The following is an 8,082-nucleotide window of genomic DNA, read 5'->3' on the forward strand; positions in this document are numbered from 1 at the left end:
CGACGCGCGCGCGGAGAGAGTAAAACGTGAAGGAGTTGTTAGGTAGTTTCTAGGGAGGGTGAGGGGAGACGAGATGGGGGGGGGGGAAGGTCTCGGCCAGCTTGACCGGCGAGCGCGCGTGTGAAGATCTATTTTTTTACGCGGTTTTACTTGCCAAAACCACTTTCTGATTATGAGGCACGCCGTAGTGGAGGACACCGAAAATGTCGACCCCCTGCGGTTCTTTAACATGCATCTGAATCTAAGTACACGGGTGTTTTAGCATATTGCCCCCATGCGGCCGCCGTGGCCGTGCGACGATCTAGGAGGGCATGCATGGGAAACGGATTTTCGGGTTCGCCCTTCACATACATGGCGCCAATTACCTCTGCCACCAAAACAGGGGGTTTGCCCGCGCTGATATAATCACTGCAGAAACTATATTTGCAGTTACCAACTTGCACAAGAAGTGAAACATGAGGTCATAGTCGCGGCGGTTGTGTCGTGTTCATTGCTGGTCCATGAAGCCGGTATCCCTTTCAAAGGTGCCGATTCGGTGATCACATGCGCATTTGTTGACGACACTCCGCGAGCAAGGTAGGCGTCGCCCGCATCATCCACGTGCAGTCCGGCCTGTAGGTCTGATGTTGAAGATGCGTGGTTCCTGAAACCTGTGCGCACTCGCAGTGGCCTGCTGTACCCGTAGAGACCTTGGCCACCAGGTGGAAAAGAAGCACCCGTGAGCGATCCGAGGTATATGCATCAGTAGAGAGCCCGCACAAGAAGCAGAATGTCAGGTGACATAGTCACGGTGGTGCTGCCATGTTCACAGTTAAAAGGACCCCTGCAGACGAAAGCAGCGATCAATTATTCCCCCACAGAAATAGAATGTCCCGCAATAGTTTGGGCTACCGAAAAATTTCGCCTTTGCCTATATCATCATCATCATCATCATCATCATCATCATAGTTACGCCCACTGCAGGGCAAAGGCCTCTCCCATACTTCTCCAACTACCCTGGTCATGTACTAATTGTGGTCATGTTCTTCCTGCAAACGTCTTAATGTCATCCGCCCACCTAACGTTTTCGCTTCCCTTCCCTTGGAATCCAGTCCGTAACCCTTAATGACCATCGGTTATCTTCACTCCTTATTACATGCCCGGCCCATGCCCATTTCTTTTTCTTGATTTCAACTAAGATGTCATTTACCCGCGTTTGTTGCCTCACCCAATCAGCTCTTTTCTTATCCCTTAACGTTACACCGATCATTCTTCTTTCCATAGCTCGTTGCGTCGTCCTCAATTTCAGCAGAACCCTTTTCGTAAGCCTCCAGGTTTCTGCCCCGTACGTGAGTACTGGTAACACACAGCTGTTATACACTTTCCTTTTCAGGGATAGTGGCAACCTGCTGTTCATGATTTGAGAATGCCTGCCAAATGCACCCCAGCCCATTCTTATTCTTCTGGTTATTTCAGTCTCACTACTTTAGTTTTCATTACTTTAGTAACATTACTTTAGTTTTCTGCAGATTAATTTTCAGACCCACCGTTCTGCTTTGCCTCTCCAGGTCAGTGAGCATGCATTGCAATTGGTCTCCTGAGTTACTAAGCAAGGCAATATCATCAGCGAATCGCAAGTTGCTAAGGTATTCTCTATCAACTTTTATCCCCCATTCTTCCCACTCCAGGTCTCTGAATACCTCCTGTATTTAGAGACCTATATTCAGAGACCTGTATGGAAATACCTCCTGTATTGATAGCCTATATGTAAGGCCGCAAAAAGCCGCAAAGAATAATCACAGCCTGTGTTGGATAGCCAATTTAACAGTCCCTTGAGGACCCTCAGCAACATGTGGCCTAGCACTGCAAGATTTCGTGATCACCGTGTTATAGAAGTCCCGATAAAAAAAAAACTCTTATGCCGACAATTTTTCCAGCGTTCTTGCTCACCCTCCACAAATCGACCAGAAGGGTCACTCCTCCTTCCCCAACCATCAGCTGACACGGAGCTAAGAGGCATGTTAGTCTCAAGGAAAGTAAGCCTTTCTTTGTCCCAATGATATTAAGGCACGCATTGTAGTCGTTCTCGTGGGAAAAGGCTGTCCTCCTATAGAAAACTTCTCGTGAGTCCACGCCAGCTTCCGTCTCGTTGTGCTTTCAGCACAAGCCCTTCAGGATGGCCCAATAACAAAGCATCTCGACTTTTCCCATAAGCTCGCAAGGATTCAATAGTCGCATTACTGGCCATGTCTGAACACCATCATTACCCATCACGACAAAAGGTGGTTGGATTGCCAGCGATACAGGAGACCACCTTCACGATCAGCGAGATTGCTGCAGCCGATCGGGCATCCTGTCGCCAGCGATTGCGGTAAAATGCTTGGCGTGTCTTGTGCAGAAGCGGGCGCACTTGACCCTCTCATGAAATTTCGAACCATCACCGAATATACTCGCTGCTATCTTTGCGCGTGCCTGTTACTTTTATTTCTGGGCACATGGTGGATTAATTAGCTTTAATATTGTGATTCGCAGTTTCACTGCTGTGGTCCTAACCATCATAGGACCTTGGCAAGAAATACAATTGGAAAATTTTTACACTTTCTCAAAATTGAAAAATTTGAGTAATAGCTATATTTTTATTTCTGCAGAAATTTCGCTATATAAAGATTCCACCCAAATATGTAGTCAAAATTTTATTCTGGCAGCCTTCGTCACGAACATAATGCGCAAAGAAGGCATGGGTTAAAGAGAACCGTAAGGAAGATTTGTTGATTTCAGGGAGGAATAAAAATATCACAATGAAAAATATTTGATCCCTAAATAGAAAGCGGTGGGCGCTAAGGTCACAGGAGACCTCGGCAAATCGTATTAAATATTGTCATGTTATTAAACATTAAAAAAATACAGACACGATTTCTCTAACTGTGTGACATGCTCAAGAGACCTCAAGTTTCCTGACATATATTAGCAAAGTCGTAGAAGTCCACCTGCAACGCTATAAAGAAACGCGCAAGCAATGGTTTGACTTTTTCTCTTTCTGACAGCATTGCATCCAAAGCATCTAACGACAAACCCACGATCGCAGGCATTCCACTTTGGACCCGAAAGCCGCTCTTCAAAACATCTCATTCGTGCATAACGTGCCACTTCCGGACAATCGTCCATCGGCACGGAGATATCTTTCAGCCGCTATGTTTCATTGCACCGCCTTCTCGATTGGCCCATGCGTCTTGTTTAAATCAGAAAAGTTTGTCGAGCCCACCTGTAATTTTGTCGTATTCAAACGAAATTGAAAAGGAAATGAACGTCCACCAAAATACCAGTCGCCACTCCCAGAAGTCGGTGCTGCACAACCAGCAAAATGCGCGTAATAATATTTCATCCTAATAATGGTGGCGAATGTGCGACAGTACACTTTGTTTCGTATTTTTGTATTGCTATACAATTCAAAATCTTGCGGCCCCAGCCAAGTCCCTGCTTTGCCAGACCGACAGGTGCGATATGTCCAACTTTAGGCGTCACGCAGATTTTAAACATTGAATCTCCAATGTTTTGCATAAATTTTCGTATCTAAACTTCAAGACTGAAAGTCGAAAAACTCGCTCTCTCATGAGCGAGGAGAAAAAGGCGGACCAAGGGAATTACTATAAGAAAATTTGTAAACGCATCCCAAACAATACCTGCAATCAATGTGCTCAATGATGTCATGATGCTTACGGGGACGTATCTTGCATAATGAATTAAATGCGGAATATTTAGACAGCGAAAAATTCAACCCAGCCAAACAGACTTATCTCCGTCTGGTGGCCTTATTTCGAAACGAAAGGACACTGCGTCTCCTCTTCACAACGTCCGTTTCCAGGAACACGGACCACAGCGTGGTGATAGCGACTTCGTAAATTGCACAGAACAACTCGCGTCCTTCCTTTAGTCATATCTAGCAAGCTGTGCGTCTTATATAAGAAATGAATGTGTACACAACAATATCTTGAAGAGGCATTTTATTGCAGGCGTAGCGGTCATGAAGCGCATGAGAGGGATGGAATATTTTGATTCAGGACGCGCAGTAATTCACTTCTTGCCCGACATATCGGGAGCGCCGATTCCTCCAACACCACCGAAGATGCAAAAAGCTTCATCCGGAACCATGACGATCAAAGCTGAAACGCAGAAGAAAGCTATGTGAATTATAATAACGGCATTTTTAACGATAACCGCTCTTAAAGATCCGGTGTAATTTCTTGTAAAAATGAAAAGCTGCATACATATTTCGGAAGGAAGAATTTTAACACAAACGTTCGCTTGTCATAGGAAGCATTAAGCACGACTCTATATACAGATCATCAGGATCACAGCTGAGGCCTAATTTTTACCTTCACTGCAAGGACACAGCCTATCTAAGAGACACCAAATAAATTTTCGCCGAACAGAAGGGCCACTGGGTGTTTGTCTAGCTCACAGCGTGCCACGAGACAAAGAGTTCTCGCAATGCCGTAGGCGCTCACTTAGTGTTAAGACGTAGACACCACCAAAAGCGGTGGGTGAATTCACAAAAGGGCGCACACTTTTCTCGTATTTCACTTTTAGCTACACTTTATTTCACATTATGCCTATATTAAGGTATGTACAGTAAATTCGACAACGAAGAGTGGTCGGATACAAAAAGCTTGAGGGCCTTAAGCTAATAATGAGTATGTCTGCTCCAGTATAGTTTGATTCCATGCATACAGCAGCACAAGATTCTTTTCTTCGCCATGTATTGCTTAGTATGATGGCCGATCGAAGAGTCAAACTCAACGTGAATAGTAGCCTAAACTGTGCCGCAACTGTGAGATTTATATTTGTACGTTGCTTACATTGTAAGTTCAGTGGTAGTGGTTGAGGTTTATGTAATATGTTTATTAGAAATGTACGCCATAATTTCGGCATACTTCTTTTAATTGCAAAGTCTTATCAGTGATCAATGATCCCCCAATAATGTTGCACTAAATATAACCCAACCATATGCGACGCCGCTGGAAAAATTCTTGGAATATGTCACTAGGAAATTGCATGAAAAGCGAGAATTTGTTTATTGAACATGATTGCTCACATCGCTATAACGTTCAAAAGGATACAATAATGTTTATTAGTGTACATTGTTTTCGCATTAGAAGTATTACTTCAAAAAACAGCGCCCCTGCATGCGTCCAGCAAAGCATTTGATTCATATAGCATAGGTGATTGTAAGCATGCTTCTTATTGTTCTTGTAGTCCTCGAGGTTCATTGAAACGGGAGTGGTCGCGTTGTTCGATTATTCTCTGAGTTATATCGGTTCATGATGTCTTAGTGGAAAATGTTAATCCTTTCTTTTCTTTAAGTGGCTCAAGGATGAGCATCAACACGTTCAAAAATTTTTACTCGTCCTTCATCTATCTAAAATCACAGGAAGATGTTGCGGGTTCGCAAATGTAGTGCAAGAACGTGTTCCCCCTTAGTTTGAAGAATAAACAAAATATGAATACAATAGGCAATTTTTACCAATTAGGATTGCGAGAACCTCCAGAAGGTCCACTCGAAACAGGCGGTTCATGTTGCTTTGCGCTGCAGAAAAAGATGTGGTGTAACAAAAGTAGTTAATTTGTTTTCATACGAAAGTAGTCCATCAGCGCTTCTTTTTCAGACGAAGACAAAGGAAGACTTGTCCGAATGGCCGCTGACGGGATGCACCCGTCCAGTCGAGCTTTTCTGTGTCCCCGACTAAACAGTGGCGCTGGACTACTGTCGTATGAAAGAAAAATTATGCATCTGCAACTAGCCGTGCAGCGTGTTTTGTTAAGTGAAACGTGTGAGTTGAACAGGTAAACTGCACTGGCTTCCATTTTACAAAACTTCTAGGCTATGCGCTTACAGCTGTATCGTATTTGCAATAATGGAGTCCCGTAAAAAGCTAAAAATAAGATTAAATATATAATTATTTTACATACAGACCAACCCCTTTCCCGTGGCATCCTACTTCACATGATATAAAGCAGATGGTGGTGTTCTACAACCTCGCATGCAAACTTGTAGTTTCAGCCTCTTTGATCTTTGAATTAGACAAATAGAGCTTAAACTAGGATTGCTGTTTTCAAGTCATGATACTAATTTCTACTTTGTTGGAGTAATAAACGTAATATATTGTATTCGCTTTTACTAGTTCTGTTTCATCGCAACCACTTTTTTAATCGTATGAGACCACTGTCCCAGGTGTAGGCGTCAATATGCTTCTCTATCACACTCCCTGTAAGTCTTTCGAAATTCATCCAAATCTAAAGAAATATCGTTCCCAAATGGAGCGGAGCGCACAATAGTTTTGACCATTCGGTGTCTTTTTTTTTCTTTTATAAAAATATTAACAAAGTCATACACCTTCAAGTAATACTCTGGTGAACGCAGCCATTTTGTATAGAAGCTTTGAAATTGAGTCTCACTGGTCGCAATATAAATTTACATTTCGTTAAATTTAGTCAGAACATTTGTCAAACACAAGGTTTTTTATGGAAACCATGAAAGTTTCATTTGTTTTAAAGAAATGTACAATGGGAAATTTTCGTCAATTTCCGAGAAAATATTTATCTAAACTAGTAAACCTAGGGGCTGCACTGTGAATGCAGCTTAGGTACCATGAAGAGCCCACGTAAATATATTGAACAAAATTAAACAAGGAAGAGTGTTATGCTCACCTATGTGCCTGTGGAAGCCTGAGTCTAAAACGTTGCTCGGTGAAAGTAAAGAGGTTGAGCTCTCCCTTATATACAGCAAAATCTATGTGGGGTTCTTTGTTTTTGCAGCTGTGTCGAAAAATATAACTGAAAATACAAAAATGCACTAATGAGGGATGTTTCTGTGGTCTATATTTGACATTCCTACAGCAACAGCAGTCATTTCAAAAGGGACGTTCATGAAATATAGGAAAGCAAGTAAAGAAAGAAAGAAATCTTCCATGCGTCAGTACTGCACCTTGAAAAAAACTAACAATTCCGAAGGGTAAATTGGGTTATTGCTCCTGACGTCCAGCGATTTTTCATTTTATCTAATTAGAGAGCGCGAGCGTGCATCACTGGGCTGCTGGCACATGTTTGCCTTGAGTCCTTACCTTTGTCAAATGACACTGAGTGTATAGCAGCTTGAACCGAGCAACGATTCAATCACAGCATCATTACTTCCTCTCGACCAAATATATATATTTCCTTCTGTATTTCCGATGCACCCGCCATTCAACCGCTTTGAAATTATTTAATTTCCTGCCTAGGCTAGCGACAACAGGTGACAGCAACACAAGGCGAGAAACCATTTGTAGATAGGCATGAAATATGCTTATCAAAGCTGGCTTGTCAGGTAGATTCATTGACAACAATTTCAGGTTTTACTGCGAACATGGAAACAACCAAACCGGCTGATGTGCAGCAGACATCCGCGACCAAAGGAAGCCATGGACTAGAGCCAGCACTAGAGATAATGACGTTGTTCTCTAATATGCTCAGAGAAGTAGGCTTTTCTATACGGCGCATCGGTCTCATTAGCGGCGTCAAATAGTCAAATGCATTTAGTGATGACTCAGAATCCACAACGCTCAAACCTATGGAAATCAGTTTTTAAAGAATGAAAAAGCATGAAATTTGTGACCACAATGTGAAGTTAGTGATGATCACACTAAGCTGCGAAGAACAACGATATTATCATGACTAACAATATGATGGCAACTGGGTCCCGTTGCGGTCATTGACTTTGGGACCCTCGTCTGCATACTATTTGTTGTTTACCTATTGTTTTTTGAATGAAGAATAAACTGAAACTGAACTGAAAGTTCATCATGTCCAAGCAGCTTACATAGGTCGTGATATACCGACAAGTCGAAATACTTCACCTTACTTCGAGTGGTCTTTAGTTACTCTCAAGTCATAGGACACTAAATAAATAATCAGTTGACATTTTGAGAGATTCTAAAAACACTTAATAATATCTCAGAAGATAAACAACCAGGCGTTATTATGAATCGCAACGTTAGCTGGATTCCGCGTGTCTTATACATGAAGAACAATCTCATTTCTTGTGGTCATATCTTAGAATTCGTAGCGCGT

General features: G+C 42.5%; 1 long non-coding RNA gene across 1 annotated transcript; it reads right to left on the reverse strand.

Annotated features, from left to right (window-relative positions):
• Positions 1–3,963: 3,963 nt before the first annotated feature.
• Positions 3,964–6,725, reverse strand: LOC139060443 (uncharacterized). The gene is made up of 3 exons (XR_011514821.1): positions 6,685–6,725; positions 5,501–5,563; positions 3,964–4,139 (listed from the first exon to the last, which is right to left on the reverse strand). It is a non-coding gene; the product is annotated as an uncharacterized lncRNA (long non-coding RNA).
• Positions 6,726–8,082: the final 1,357 nt, after the last annotated feature.

Source organism: Dermacentor albipictus, chromosome 5, assembly GCF_038994185.2.
Source record: "Dermacentor albipictus isolate Rhodes 1998 colony chromosome 5, USDA_Dalb.pri_finalv2, whole genome shotgun sequence".
Lineage (NCBI taxonomy): Eukaryota > Metazoa > Arthropoda > Arachnida > Ixodida > Ixodidae > Dermacentor > Dermacentor albipictus.